General features: G+C 40.4%; 1 long non-coding RNA gene across 5 annotated transcripts in view; it reads right to left on the bottom strand.

The window, feature by feature from the left end:
• Nucleotides 1–387: 387 nt before the first annotated feature.
• Nucleotides 388–14,812, bottom strand: part of LOC123786432 (uncharacterized) — a 41,505-nt gene continuing 27,080 nt past the window's right edge. For 3 of the 5 annotated variants that reach the window (XR_015724114.1, XR_015724111.1, XR_015724115.1), the window contains exon 3: nt 388–1,285. This is a non-coding gene — a long non-coding RNA (uncharacterized LOC123786432). Of the gene's footprint in view, nt 1,286–7,016; nt 8,461–14,812 lie in introns of those variants that run through there. The other 2 variants (XR_015724112.1, XR_015724116.1) reach the window with 1 other exon arrangement.

Genomic DNA, 14,812 nt, shown 5'->3' with positions numbered 1-14,812 from the left:
CCATACTTCAAATGCTCAGTAGCGACATGACTGAAGGGCACAATAGTAGGTAGTACGGGTTTATCGCCTTTGTTGACTTGTTCAGTATTTGGCATATGCTGGTTTGAAAAGTTATTCATGTTTCGTGAATAGACAATTGGATTGTCAGTTCCTAAGGTATGGGACAGCCACTACCAAACGGGTTTGAATACAAGAATGAGTACTCCGTGCTGGACCACAAGCAATTTGACAGAAAACAAGCATCATGCACACAGGTTATTATAATACGTCATTATCAGGGTTAAAATAGAAATGGAAGCACGATGCTCCACGGTTCTCTACACCTCTCCCTTATCTCTCAGACCTGCCCCCATTGCAAGCAAGGAAGAAAGTAAAGTACTAGCCAAATAATTCTAAATTTATTAATAATTATAAATATGAAAAGTGTCTTAGGGAGCTCATAACTGGGAAAAACCCATCTAGCTCACAAATGAAATTTAAAATGAGACCTGAAGGAAATATAGGACAAGAGGAAACAGGGGAAAGAAGAGTGTTGTAGGCAAAAAGAACAGCCTATGCAAAGGCCCTGAGGCAGAAGTAAGTTGAGAAAGGGCTTTGAGAAACTCCCTAGGAACCTAAAGCCTGAGCATGTCCCCTGCACGATACACAGGGCTTTATTTAGAACCTGAAGAAGTAAAAAACAGTGAAGATGTACCCTGTGTCTATCAGGGAATTCCTGAGAGTGACCAAAAAAGTTAGGGGCTGAGGTTTCACAAAGCATCTGGATCCTGTCTGGATGAGTTTTCTTTTCTTTTTTTTTTTTTTTTAAAGATTTTATTTATTTATGTGACAGAGAGACAGTCAGTGAGAGAGGGAACACAGCAGAGGAGTGGGAGAGGAAGAAGCAGGCTCCCAGCGGAGGAGCCCGATGTGGGACTCGATCCTGGAACGCCGGGATCACGCCCTGAGCCGAAGGCAGACGCGTAACGACTGAGCCACCCAGACGCCCCTGGATGAGTTTTCTGAAGGTCTTTTATTCTTTTCAACCTCACAGTCTTTGGGAGATGTGACAGAGGTAGAAGCTTCCGCATCCCCTCCCTGACAATAGGATTTTCTGAGCTGACATCTGAGGGAGAGTGAGGTCAGTCCCACTTGATTCATGTTTGAGAAGTCAGAGGTGCCATAGCACTGTCTTCCCTCATGAGCCGTTCCTCGATTAGTTGTCTTGATGTTAAGATCAACGAAGCAAACCTGAGGACAGTGTTCTCAATCTCAGAAATCCACCCACTAAATATGAACAGGAACCCTAAGAACAGAAGGAAAGACAAATAAAGCAGGTACATCAAATTCTAAAGTTTTCCAAACTTCCAGTTAATTAAACGTGACGCAAAAAGTCACGGCAATGCTACTACAGGCATCGGTTTTAAATATGTGTCTCCTATGCTCCCCCAAATCAAGGGAAAAATCTCTGACAGCTCCACGGTGGGGTCACAGCAAAAAGCAGTTTCTATTTTTGAATTCCTGCTTCCGATCGTGCAGGCACACTTTGGAATTTTTTCTCCACGATTTAAACATCGGCTGTTGCCCTGTTATTTAGCCAGCATTGCACGGTTCTCCTTGAGTGCGGATGTGTCTAAGACAGAAAGGGCACCAGCTTTGTAAGGCAAGCATCCTACCAGCGTGGCTCAAGGCTCGCTAGCTGTTTTTCTGGCTGATTGACGAATTTTACAGATGTTGGAAATGGAATCATTATGGAATCAAAGTTCCCAGTGAAATTCTGTGTTTATGATGCTGAATCAATAGGATAGAGTAAGTTAATATTGATTCCCAAAGCAATGCATCAATAGAATATCTTGAAGTTATATATTTAATTCCTTGTTCAGTTGTATTGTGAGTTTATCAAAATATTGCATAATCACTCAATTAGCCTACTATCCTGGGTCCAGAACTCCTGGGACATTCTCCAACACATTTTTCTCTCCCATCAAGATAGTGTATTACTATTAGGTTATGTAACCTAACAGCCTAAGTGATTACTGAAACAAATGTCTTCTTCATAGAATTTTAAATCTGGCAATGTTTAACTTAAAAAAAAAAAAAGCTTTCTTCTCTTATAAAGACCATAGTCCAGCAGTAGCCACAAACCCAATACAGTTAACAATGACAATAGTGACACACATATGTTGTGTATGATTCAAGACCCTGCTACTCAAAAGCCTTTCTCTCATTCTTTATCAATAAGATTTCATTTTTTGTTTGTTTGTTTGTTTTTGGCTTGACAATGAGCCATAAACGTACACACCTTCTTAGACTGTCTTGCATCTGGGGAAGACCAGGTGACCTGGTTCTAGACAATAGATTATAGGCTGAAATTCTTGGTATGGTTTCTAGGAAAGCTATTGTTTTCCTGAGTGTTAGAAAGAACGAGAGAGTGAGAGAAAGAAAAAAAGAAAGAAAGAAAGAAAGAAAGAAAGAAAGAAAGAAAGAAAGAAAGAAAAGAAAGAAAGAGAAAGAAAGGAAGGGAGGGGGAGAGAGGGAGGGAGGAAAGAAGGAAGGAAGGAAGGAAGGAAGGAAGGAAGGAAGGAAGGAAGGAAGGAAGGAAGGAAAGGAGGGAGGAAGAAAAAGAGAGAGGGAGTTGCTCGGCTGGTTCAGTCAGAGGAGTGTGTGACTCTTGATCTCCAGGTTGTAGTTTCAAGCCCCATGTTGAGTGTAGAGATTACTTAAAAAAGAAAATCTGAAAGAAAGAAAGAAAGAGAAAGAAAGAAAGAAAGAAAGAAAGAAAGAAAGAAAGAAAGAGAAAGAAAGAAAGAAGAGAAAGAAAGAAAGAAAGAAAGAAAGAAAGAAAGAAAGAAAGAAAGAAAGAAAGAAAGAAAGAAAAGACTTTCACTTCCTGCCTGGAGTTCAGAAGTGATGGCTGGTTGTGAAACAGCCATTCTGTGACATTGAGATGACAACCTCCTATTGCAGAAGGTGGAGCAGGAAACAAGATAATCTGTGTCTTCATGATTCCTTTTGAGCAGCTGTGCATCCTCCTCCCAGATTTCTTATTGTGTGAGAAAAAAGAAACCCTTTGTGTTCAAAGAAGAGTTGGCCAGGATCTGTGACATGTGGCTGAAAGTGCTCCTAACTGATAAACCACACTCTGAGTCCAGGGTTGCTGTGCCACACAAGTCCAGGGAGTATCATTTACTTGTATCCTGTACAACCATGGGGTCCTATAGCTGTCAGATGCAAAGCAAGTTCTGGGGATCCAAAAAATTCATGAAATATGGATTCTGCCTATCAGGAGGTTGCAACACAATGAGACAAACTTGTAATGTTATCCGTGAAGCTAGGGTTTCATAAAGGATGCACCCTAGAATAACATTCAGGTTAAAAATGGTCTGCTGTTATGTAAGTTTGGGAAACTTACTCTGTCTTCAAATGCACTCCGGCATATTAAAGACTCCAAGGAGCCTTGTAACAAGAAGGGTACTAACTTCCTTTGACCTACTATTTCTTAAAACTAATAATTAAACCTTTTTTCTCCCTAGGCAGTACCTCTTAATAGCCTTCAGACTCGCGTTCAAAAAACACACTTGAGGAACTGCTGTACTAAATGATTTAACAAAGTTATAACCTTAGTAATACGGCAAATGTTACCCGTGGAAATACTTCAGCCATACTTAAATTATTTATATAGGAGTCTCTTAAACACACACACACACACACACACACATCTGTGTGGGTTGAATTAGGTCCCCCTAAAAGATATGTGGATGTCTTCATAATAAAACCTGTGTGTGTGCCCTCATTTGGAAATAGAATCTTCCAAGATGTAATTAAGATGTAAATTAAGACGAGGTCATACTCGATTAGGGTGAACTCTAAACCAAATCACTGGTGTCCTTATAAGGAGAACAAAGGATTCATAGACACAAAAAGCAGAAAGCCGCGTGAAGACAGAGGTAGAGACTGGAGGGACGCAGCTGCAGAGGGAGGAATGCCAAGGAGGGCTGGTGACCACCGCGAGCTAGGAGAAGCCCATGGGGCAGATTCTCCCCTGAGCCTCCGAGAAAGGATCAACCCCGCTGACACCTTGATTTTTGAACAGACTTCAGAATTTGGAGAGGAAAAAAAATCTGTTTTTTAAAGCCTCCTAGTTTGCGGTGCTTTGTTACCTCAATCCGAGGAAACGAGTACACCACCATGTCCTTATTTGGCCTCCCAATTCTGTTTGTCCTGGTACTTTGTCTCCAGCCCAGCAGCTGGATGGAAAGGAAGGGCTCCAAGTCCACAAGAGTTTAAGCCCTGACTCAGCTTATTTTTAACTCTTTAAATTTAGGCAAGTCACTCAGACGTCCTGAGTCTCAATTCTCTCAATTATAAAATCAGGACAGAAACTTGTATTCGTTCATCAAGTCTCTCTTTGACAAGGACTGACTGACCAGTACCTGTGTGCCAAGCCCTGTGCGAGGCACACGGATAGCTATCACGTAAGCCAATACGTGATAGGAGAGGAAGCCATCCCGCAAAGGAGAGGCAGGTGTTAAGAGCAGGCATAACCTGACCGCATAAGCTACTGTTGGAGGTGGTGGTGAGGATCACATGAGAAGTATGTGAGTGTACCTTATGATCTGTGCCTTAAAATACAAACATTATAAATAGGATCAGATGGATTCATGAGAAAGAATGTCCTTGTTCCCTCTGGTCAAACTGGTAAATATTAGGTAAAAATAAATGAATAAAAGCTCTTGCTGGGGTTTCAGAGGACTGGCAGGAGAAAGTGTTGGAGGGAGTAGTAGGGAATAGAGAAGAGGAGGCTCTAAGAGATTTACACATTTATTCATCACTCATTCAAAGCAGACCCAGTGATGGCTCTTCTCAGAGTTTAGCCAAAACTCACCTATTATTATGTGTTGTAATTAAGTGAAATGGTTGATAATTTTTCCTTCTTTTCTCCAAAGGAGGTAAAATAGACATTTGCATTGACTTGTCAAATGGTTCTTTTAAGAAATATCAGTGTATTGGGATGCCTGGGTCGCTCAGTCGGTTAAGCGACAGACTGAGTTCAGCTCAGGTCATGATCTCAGGGTCCTGGGATCCAGCCCCAAGTCGGGCTCCAGGCTCAGCGCCGAGTTTCCCTGTCCCTCCCCCTCTGCTCCTCCTCCCACTCTCTCTCTCTCAAATAAGTAAATACAATCTTTTTTTTTTTTGAAAAAGGAAATATCAGTACATCAATAACAGGAAGAAAATGCAGCTATTGGTGTTACATTGGTAAACTGTATAATAGAACAAGAGAATAAATTGTCTTAAATATCTCTGAAGTCATGAAACTGAGTATTTGCAAGTTCAAGCCCCTGGTACCTGCATGATGAAGATACAAAAAATCCTCCTCCGTAAACCTGTCAGGGATCATCAATTGATTTCTTCGGAACCATCCAGCCATTTGAAAGACCCCTCATTGGCATTCAGAAGACTTGACTTTTCCAGTCTCATAAAGTAAGCAGCCAAGTGTTTTCCATGCAAGGATAAGTACTTCCCTATGAAAACTTTATGAAGTGACAGAGAGCCCCCTTCTTTCAGAAACCAGTCATGCACTGTCTGTTAAACCACTCTACATTGAAATTCCCCGCACAAAGGTTTGTTCTCTAAATACACTGTACTGGAGTGCAGAGAGAGTCAGAGACGCAGCTCTGGATATGCGCAATGACAGCTCAGTCTCCTGGCCCCACCCAGACTTCCCAGTTTCATGGGTCAATAACCAATAACTTACACTCTCACTTTTTCTTCCCAAAAGCTTAAAAAAAACCAAACAAACCCAAAAAAACAAAACAAAAAAAGCCACAAGAATAAATACAGAAATAATGATAGTATGTGTTTGTATGAATAAATATACAAAAGCACATATTCTTGCTTATTTCAAAAAAGGGTTTGGGGACATGTGGGAGGCTCAGTCCTTAAGCGTCTGCCTTCAGCTCAGGTCATGATCCCAGGGTCCTGGGATCGAGGCCCACATCGGGCTTCTTGCTCAGCGGGGAGCCTGCTTCTCCCCTTGCCTGCTGCTCCCCCTGCTTGTGCTCTCTCTCTGTGTCAAATAAATAAATAAAATCTTTTAAAAAATAAAAAAAAAGGGTTTGGGGCTGCTTTTAGAAATATTGTTATTTTTAAGTATATTGAGTTTTAATATCACATATTAGGATTATAATATCACAACTAACATTTCTCATGGCATAAATTTCATTTAAAAAGAAATTTAAATTGTATTTCTTAAGTCCATTCAAGAGTCAAGGAAAAGTAATCATAGCTCCAAACCTTGCCAGCAGTAATTCAAAATAAACTACCTAATCAGTGAAAGGAGATATATTTCATGGAGTCTGAGGGAATTCTGGCAAACAAGGTTCATATGTTTAATGAGCATCCGAAAATTATGAGGAAAATATAGTGGCATGAATAATATTTGAGTTATAATTATATCTACCTAAGTCATGTCGATTATATTCTTTAACTGTCCTAAAATCGTCCATACATCTGAAGCTTTTCTGCTGTCATATCCTGATCTCTAGATCCTTTTCTTGACCACCCTCACAGCAGCTCTCCTAGGGCTAACTAGTCCAGCTGAAATTAAAGTGGACTAACATGGTTTGAATATGGGAAAAATATGTTTGAACAATAAGAGACAATTTGAAGGACGCCTGGGTGGCTCAGTCGGTTAAGCATCTGCCTTCAGCTCAAGTCTTGATCCCAGGGTCCTGGACTGAGTCCCGCATCAGGGCTCCCTGCTCAGCGGGGAGCCTGTTTCTCCTTCTGCCTGCTGCTCCCCCTGCTTGTGCTAACTCACTCACTTGCTCTCTCTCTCTCAAATAAATAAAGTCTTTTAAAATAAATAAATAAATAAATAAGCAAGAGACAATTTGAGGGCCAATCCATTCTACTCAGAGATGGAGGTGTATGGAGGAGAATTCATGGACATTTAGAGAAATCATGAGGAATCACAACAGGATCTCGAAGGATCTAGAGACACACACATACATCATTCAGCTAAGAAGAGATGTAAATATGATATGCAATTATTTATTTCAAACCTTTGATTTCAATTATAAAATGTTAGTGTTGAAAGAGGCAGAGAAGACCACTGCGTTTTCCTCATATTTTACAGTCATCTTCGTCATTTTGGGGTGCTATAACAAACCACCATAAATGGAGTGGCTTAAACAGCAAGTGTACTTAGTCCTAGAGGCTGGGAAGTCCCAGATCAAGGTGCTGGCAGATTCGTTTCTGGTGAGGAACGCACATCTGGTGTGTAGACGGCCATCTTCTGTGTCCTCACATGGCAGAGACACAGGGCTCTCATGTGTCTTCCTCTTCTAAGGGCACCAGTGCTATCAGATTAGGGCTCCCACTCCTATGACCTCATTTGACCTCCTCATTGGCCCTATCTCCAAATACAGCCATGGGGTGGGGGCAGGGGAAGAGCTGCAATATATGAAATTTGGGGGACACACACATTCAGTTCATAACAATAGGTGCGTAACCAAGGACAGGAGAGGCAAAGTTGCTCATTCAAGGTCATGGAGTGGGCAGAGTCCATTGGAGATGGGCAAGCCAAAACCTGAAGAGCCTAAGGTTAGGGCAGGAGCCTGGCAGTGGGTGAGTTTGAAGAGGAAACTGACCTAGGAAGACTGAGCTCCCAGAGAACCCCCCCTTCCTTTGCTCCCCTGTGGCCGAGGGCCCGTCACCCTGCAAGTCGCAGTCACTTCCTTCCACTCCACAGTGTTCTTACTGACAGCCCAAGGTTCATGTTTGCTTTTTTACTGGCAACCAACACATCAGCTAACAGAAAATTCCAGCAGTTCTTCACTCATCTGTGTATATCCAACAATTACAAAGACACGCTCATTTTATTTCTTTGATTGCATGATGAGAACAGAGACTTTTCATTCACTTTTTCCTCACCTCTTGCACGTTAAAATTCCACATTCTTCAAGGGGAAATGTAATTGAAAATGTAGATGAGAGATGCCTGGGTGGCTCAGTTGGTTAAGCATCCAGCTTCATCTCAGGTCATGATACCCCAGTCCTGGGATCAAGCCCCACATCAGGCTCCCTGCTCAGTGAGGAGCCTGCTTCTCCCTCTCCCTCTGTCCCTCTCCCCACTTGTGCTCTCTCTCTTCCTCTTTCTCTCTCTCTTGCTCACTCTCTCTCAAATCAATAAATAAAATATTTTTAAAAAGAAAGAAAATGTAGATGAACAAACTAAATTTTTGATTTAAATGCCACCATTAAGGTTTTTTCTATCCACTACCCATCTTTTTTTTTTTTTTAAGAAAGTAATTTTTGAACTTCATATCATTAATATAATAAAATAAAGGCACAGGGCCAGTGTGTGCTGTGGCCCCCTGGCCTGCGAAGTATCTTGTCTTCTTTTTCTCCTGAAGCTCGGGCTTTGAAGAGAACAAAGTAGCTCTGGAGTTTTCTCTTCCTTCCCCAGAATCATTATTATCTGAAGAGCAAAAAAATAAAGGTGAACGTTGCTTCACCACAGCACTTCTCAATCTCGCATGCCTGTTTCATCTTGTGGCAGCGGTGGCATTGTTCCCGGCTGTGGGGAGAATAGGCTCTTACCTGGAGAGCTTAAGCAAAGAGTAATTTATTAATACTCACAGAAGAGTCCATAGGAATGAAAAGAAGTAAACAAAAGGAAGAAGCCCTTTAGGCAGGCTCGCAACAATAAAGCCACTATTCCCTGTAAGGGCCACCCAAAGAAACAGCCTTCTCTCTCAGCGCCCCTCACCCCCAACCCCTACCACCACCATCACCACCACCACCACCACCACCACCACCACTACCACCACCACCACCACGCCCAGCTTTAAAATTTCACACCTTCTACTGCTTTTTCTCACAGTCCCAGTTTATCCTGGGGTGAACTAGCCTGTCTCTGGTCAGTCGCACAGAAGATTAGAATCAGAAGTATATGATATGTCATTTACTAAACTGTAATCAAATATGATGGCTCCCTGGAGATGATCAAATGTGAAACTGGTTGAGATTTTCTGCTTGCAGTATAAATTCAGTACAGAAATGCCTATCTGGTGGTTTGTATCTGGTCACTTGCCAAGGAGCTATTTTTTTTCTCAGGTATAGACGATTATTCTTTCCACACAAAATCTTTTATTTTGACACATTTTAAGTGGAAATCCTTCTAAAGTGCGTAACAAGTTTTCATGACTCTACCAGTAGGGCAAACAAAACATACTTTAATTCGTTACCAATCTCAAGATTATTAGAGTGCATCCTGGTCTTTTGGATTAGGATGTTTTCTCACTGAAGAGCTGCATGGCCTCTCCTAAGTGAATTGTGGCAAGCCAGGCAGTTGCTAGGTAGAAAGGACTCCTTAGTCGAAGGCTAGAGGTGGTCAGATACTTGGCCTCAGGACCCTCAACTGGGGTCCCGACATGATGTATTCTCAGAAGTTCTGGGAAAAAGTCCTATTTAACTCCTCCAGAGCAAAGACTTGGCATGCAACTGTAGCTACACCCAGAATTACAGATGGGGCTATCTCGTGATTCTGTGGGAAGTTTGCTTCTTTACTTGGCTTGCGCTGCACAGTATGTCATTTTCTGCCCACAACTTGGTGAAAGAGAACTTTTCTGTGCTCCTCTCCAAGCATGTGTGTGCAATGCAAAGCAAGCCTTGTGCAACTAGATAAAGGACAAAGGAATAAGATTATCTATTCTCCAAAAATACCTTGAGCAATACAACCTAAAGAATGCTATCTTCAAGCCTATGCCTATTTCAAGTAAATGTAATCATCACCACTCTTGAATTAGGTGGATAATAGAAGGTTCTAAACATTATGTTTTAAAGCATTAAAAAATAATTCAAACCTAGTCATAGTAATGATAGTTGTATAATTTGGACAAAGAGTTACTCTTTGAAGAATACAGATACTATAAATAATTAAAGTATCTAGAAGAGCGATACTAATTAAAACCCATTCACATACTTCCATACAGTTTGCTAGAACTATGTTTTGTTGCTAGATGTTGATAATGATATTTAAGAAAACATTATGAACAAAAAGAGATTTACAAAGGTTACAATTCATACCATCTAACCCTCCTTTCCCAACTTCCTGCATTGTAGACCGACTTCACTTTCATTTTTTGAATACTAGGTGTATTATACAACACTTTGATATGGTTCAAAATCCTGTCCAGGATTTTAGCTCCCTTTTTCCTAATGAAGCTCACATTCATTGTCTTAGCATTTATTACTTTATCCCCTCTTTGACCCCAAATTATCTTTCCAACTTAGTTTCCAACCCTCACTATACAAACCTATACTGTCACATTATTAGACATTTCATCATTCCTTAAGAAAGCTTTGCACTGATCTTGGGCCATTTCTAATGTCATCTTCTCTGTGAAGCCTCTGTGATCCCTCCAAATAAGAGATCGGTCCTTTATCTGAACTTCTGTAGTCCTTTGTACTTCCCATGTGGCATCCGTCACATACGGTGTTGTAGCATTATCTGTATCCATCTTATCTCTCTTACTATATTGTAAAGTACCTTAAAGGCAGAACGGGAGTTAATTTCTCATAGAACTATCACTCACAATACCTAACATGGCGCTTTACACATACACAGTGCAAGATGATCAAGTGATATTACATATGTATGCGGCAGGTCACTTTCAGTGGCAAAATAACAGAAACCTAATTCACACTGGCTTGGTTTCTAAAAGAGGAATGTATTGACTCATATAAATGGCCAATCCAGGGATGCAGCTGACTCCATGTATAAAAGGATTGAGGGGCTCAAAGAATGTCATTACTGTTATCTCTCCCCAACTCTGCTTTTTTCTATATCTCTTTGTCTTCATTTTTCAAGGAGATATTTTCCACATGGTTTTCAAGAAAGGCACATACAACCTCAGGTCACATACCCCAGGGAAGAGAACTATTGGCTCTTCCTGGGTTTCATAAAGTTACACCAGATATAGAACGAAAGCATAGTTTTTAAAGGGACTCAAAGACAAATGATAAGAAAGCATGCTGAACAGTTAAAAAACTGTGAAATTACACTAAAAAATTACAAATCAACTCGCTATGAATCTTACAGACTGACATAAGGGTTAGCCTTATCATTTTTAAATTTTAGTGAAATATCAAATCAGCAAGCATAGATTATACAACTGTCTATTATACTCAATAGACACAATGATATAAGAGCTAAACTTAACTACTGAGGAAATGTAGTCTAGCTGGTGGTTTAAAAAAATTTGATGCATGAAAATAGATGAATATAAGACATGGTATTAACCAAATGTTAAAAATTGCAGCACAGGGGGTGCCTGGGTGGCTTAGTTTGTTAAGCATGTTTTCAGCTCAGGTCATGGTCTCAAGGGTCCAAGGATCAAGCTCTGTATTGGGCTTCCTGCTGAGTGGGGAGTCTGCTTCTCCCTCTCACTCTCCCTCTGTGTTCTCTCTCTCTCCTTGTTTCTCTCAAATAAATAAATGAAATCTTTTTAAAAAATTGCAGCAGATGATAACTTTAATAATAATTCAGAGAGGCGCCTGGGTGGCTCAGTCTGTTAAGCATCTGACTCTGGTTTCAGCTCAGGATGTGATTCTGGGGTTGTGAGGTCGAGCCCCTCGTGGGGCTCTGCGTTGACCTCGAAGTCTCCTTGAAGATTCTCGCCCTCTGCCCCTCCCCCACTCATGCACCCACTCTCTCTGTCTCTAAAATAAATAAATAAAATCTTAGTAATAATAATAATAAAAATAACAATAATAACTCAGGAAAGATAGGATGATTGTGGAATAGAATGATCTTTGAAGGTTTTATAGAGGTTGGGAAAACTGTTTTGTTCAGTGAAAGATGGATTGTTTTTGAATTGTTGGAAAAGGGTAGGAAGAAATTAGGGTGGAAGGAAAGAAAATTAAATGGTCCAGAGGTAGGCATTCTATTTGTAGAGACATAATTGTAGACAACAGCTCAGTTATAATGGAGAATTCATGTCGAGAATGAGGTGAAGTGCTATAGTGAGGTTAGCTTAAAGCAGGTTTTGAATACCGGATCTCTGAGTTTGAATTTGATCTAGTTCTAATTTCTACTATATGTAGGTTTAAAGAAGAATTGAGAGGGAAATCTGACTGCAGGTGATGATAAAATTGGAGTTCAGCCTTTGGAATAATATTTCTACTGTGAAATAGGGGTCAACATTTCCATTTATGTGGGTTATGAGCTGCACAGCCCTAGTGGGCACGAATCACATTGTAGTCTCTTGGGGTTGTGCAGTGCACAACACTTGTAACAGTGTATGGCTATTAAAAAGAAACCCACAAGCCCAAGATGGAGTCATTTGACCCCAGAACAAGGACTTAGTTGCAATTTCAAATTCTCTAGGAGTAGACTTTTAAGCCAGTCAATTTAGAATTTTGTGGTCAGCACCAATGAGGTAATCTGTTACATGGGGCCTCTCTATCCCCCAAAGGAAGATGAGGTAATCCACCTAATAAATCCCCTGCCCTTCTCTGTAAGGGAAGGTGACCTTGCCTGGAACAATCCCTTCTTTTCTTTTGTTAATAACTTCTTGTCCCACCCCTCCTTCCTATAAAAACCTTCCATTTTGTACAATTCCTCAGAGCTCCTCTACTTGCTAGATGGAATGCCTCCCGATACATGAATCAATTAATAAAGTCAATTAGATCTTTAAAATTTCTCTGTTGAATTTTGTTTTGTTTTTTTTAACATGGTCAACCTGGATGACTTTCAGGAAACAAAAGAACATATCAGTTTAACATTGGTGGAACATAGGTAGGTGTCAAGTAGAACTTAAAGAGAAGGTTAAAAAGTGAGGACTAGATTATGGATTGCCTCAAATTTCAGGCTAAGAAATATGGACTTTGTTCTGTGTTTAATGCAGGGGAGAAATTGGGGAAGCCATTGAACAATTCTGGATAGAATAGTGAAGTTGCAATCAGTGTTTTAGGTGAATTAAATTTAGGCTACAGGTTGGGGACGTATTCAAGGAGTAGAAATTAGCAAACAGTTAACAAGTAAAAGATCATTTGAGTAGTGCAGAGAAAGTGGACCATAAGCTAGAAAGCAAAAGGGAGATTTGGGAGGTGTTTTATTTTGGTTTGGTTTTGGTTTTTAAAGAAAAAGAAGGAAAGGCAAGAAAGAGGGATTTTATGAATCTCTTATGAAAGAAATATGCGCCCTGAGACCTATTATTATTATTATTTAGGTAGAGAATAAAGGACCAAAATTACATTTCTTTCAGATCCCTCCCAATGACTCTACTGCTGGCAGTTGTACAGCTTTTTACAGTAATTTCAAATATATTCTTCCATTTGGGTATAGATACTTCTTGAAATCATGAAATTAAACAATGTCCTACGCGTATATAAAAAAATCACATCTAAAATATAGAAATTGTGATTCATTACCTACAATAAAGTACAGTTTAGAATTCTAATGACAACTCTCCCTATGTTGATTTGAACCAGAAAAGAATGAATGGGTGGTGGCATCAGCATGTCAAAATCAGACTTTTCATGTGTTTTGGATCCCATTCTTCTTCAGGGATCTTGTTCCCTATCTTTCCTCCTTCCATCACTGAGTTTCCCTTCAGCATTTCAGAAAAACATTCTTTAACCATCCTGGGTCATCTCCTCACTTTCCATCAGTCCAAGCTGCTGGTAGAGCAAGTGTACATTTCTTGTCTCTATCTCCTTTGCACTCAGTCACTTCTCCGTTCATCCCACCTCTGCAACTTTTCCCTCTGAAGATAACACAAACCTCCTATTTGTTATTTCTATTGGGCAGTTTTCAGTATTTACCATCTTTGACCTCTACAGTGGATAATAGTTTTCCTTTCCTTCATTCTTGAAACTCCTGCCTTGGGTTCCTGGTCTCATTCTGTCTGAACGATGTTGCCTCTATGCCCTTGAATTTCTTTTGTCCTTTCATGTTAATAATCCATCCTTCACACTCTACTCTTTCTTATTACACATGCTTTATCTGGGGAATTTCATTCACTCCTTCTACAGCTTGTATACCGATAGCTGTCAATTCTATATCTCTAATCCAGATCTAAAGCCCTATGTTTACAAGTGGATGTTCCATAGATGCTCTACAAAACATGTCCAGCACTGAGCTTCTTACCAGTACCTCAAGTCCCTTCTTCCTTCCCTATTCTCTTCCAAATTGATGGAACCACCATTTACGCAAGGAACTATGATAGAAAACAGAGCTATCCTGAATTCTTTTCTTCTCCATCCTCCGTGCAATAGTTAATTTTATGTGTCAACATGATTGAGCCACAGGGTACACAGATATTTGATTAGACATTTCTGGTTGTGTCTGTGAGGGTGTTTCTGGATGAGATTAACATCTAAATTGGTAGACTTCATAAAACAGATTGCCCTTCCCGTATATAATCTGTGAAAGGCCTGAATAGAATAAAAGGCTGAGTAAGAAAGAATTCTTACTCTTTGCCTTAAGGTCTTCAAGCTGAAATGTCAGTCTTCTACCTTCAGACTCAAACTCAGCTTGAGACGTACATCAACTGCTCTCCTGGGTCACAGGCCTTTGGACTCAGACTGGAAATTTACCCTCAGCTTGCTGATTGTGGATCTTGAACTTCTCAGTCTCCGTAATCACATGAGACAGTTTTTGGAGTACATCTCTTACTTTTGGTTTTCTTTCTCTGGAGAAACTGACTAGTTCAGATTTGGGTACCAAGAGTGGATCTACAGGACCACAATTCTAAGGATGAGTTTTCTGAATTAGTTCTGAGGTTTCCGAAATTGGCTCTTCAATCTCATTAGATTGAAAGATG

Source organism: Ursus americanus, chromosome 4 (assembly GCF_024610735.1).
Source record: "Ursus americanus isolate L20-20 chromosome 4, mUrsAme1.1.p, whole genome shotgun sequence".
In the NCBI taxonomy this organism is placed as follows: domain Eukaryota; kingdom Metazoa; phylum Chordata; class Mammalia; order Carnivora; family Ursidae; genus Ursus; species Ursus americanus.
Note: the sequence above shows the minus strand (reverse complement) of the source record. Positions and strands in the feature narration are given on the sequence as shown.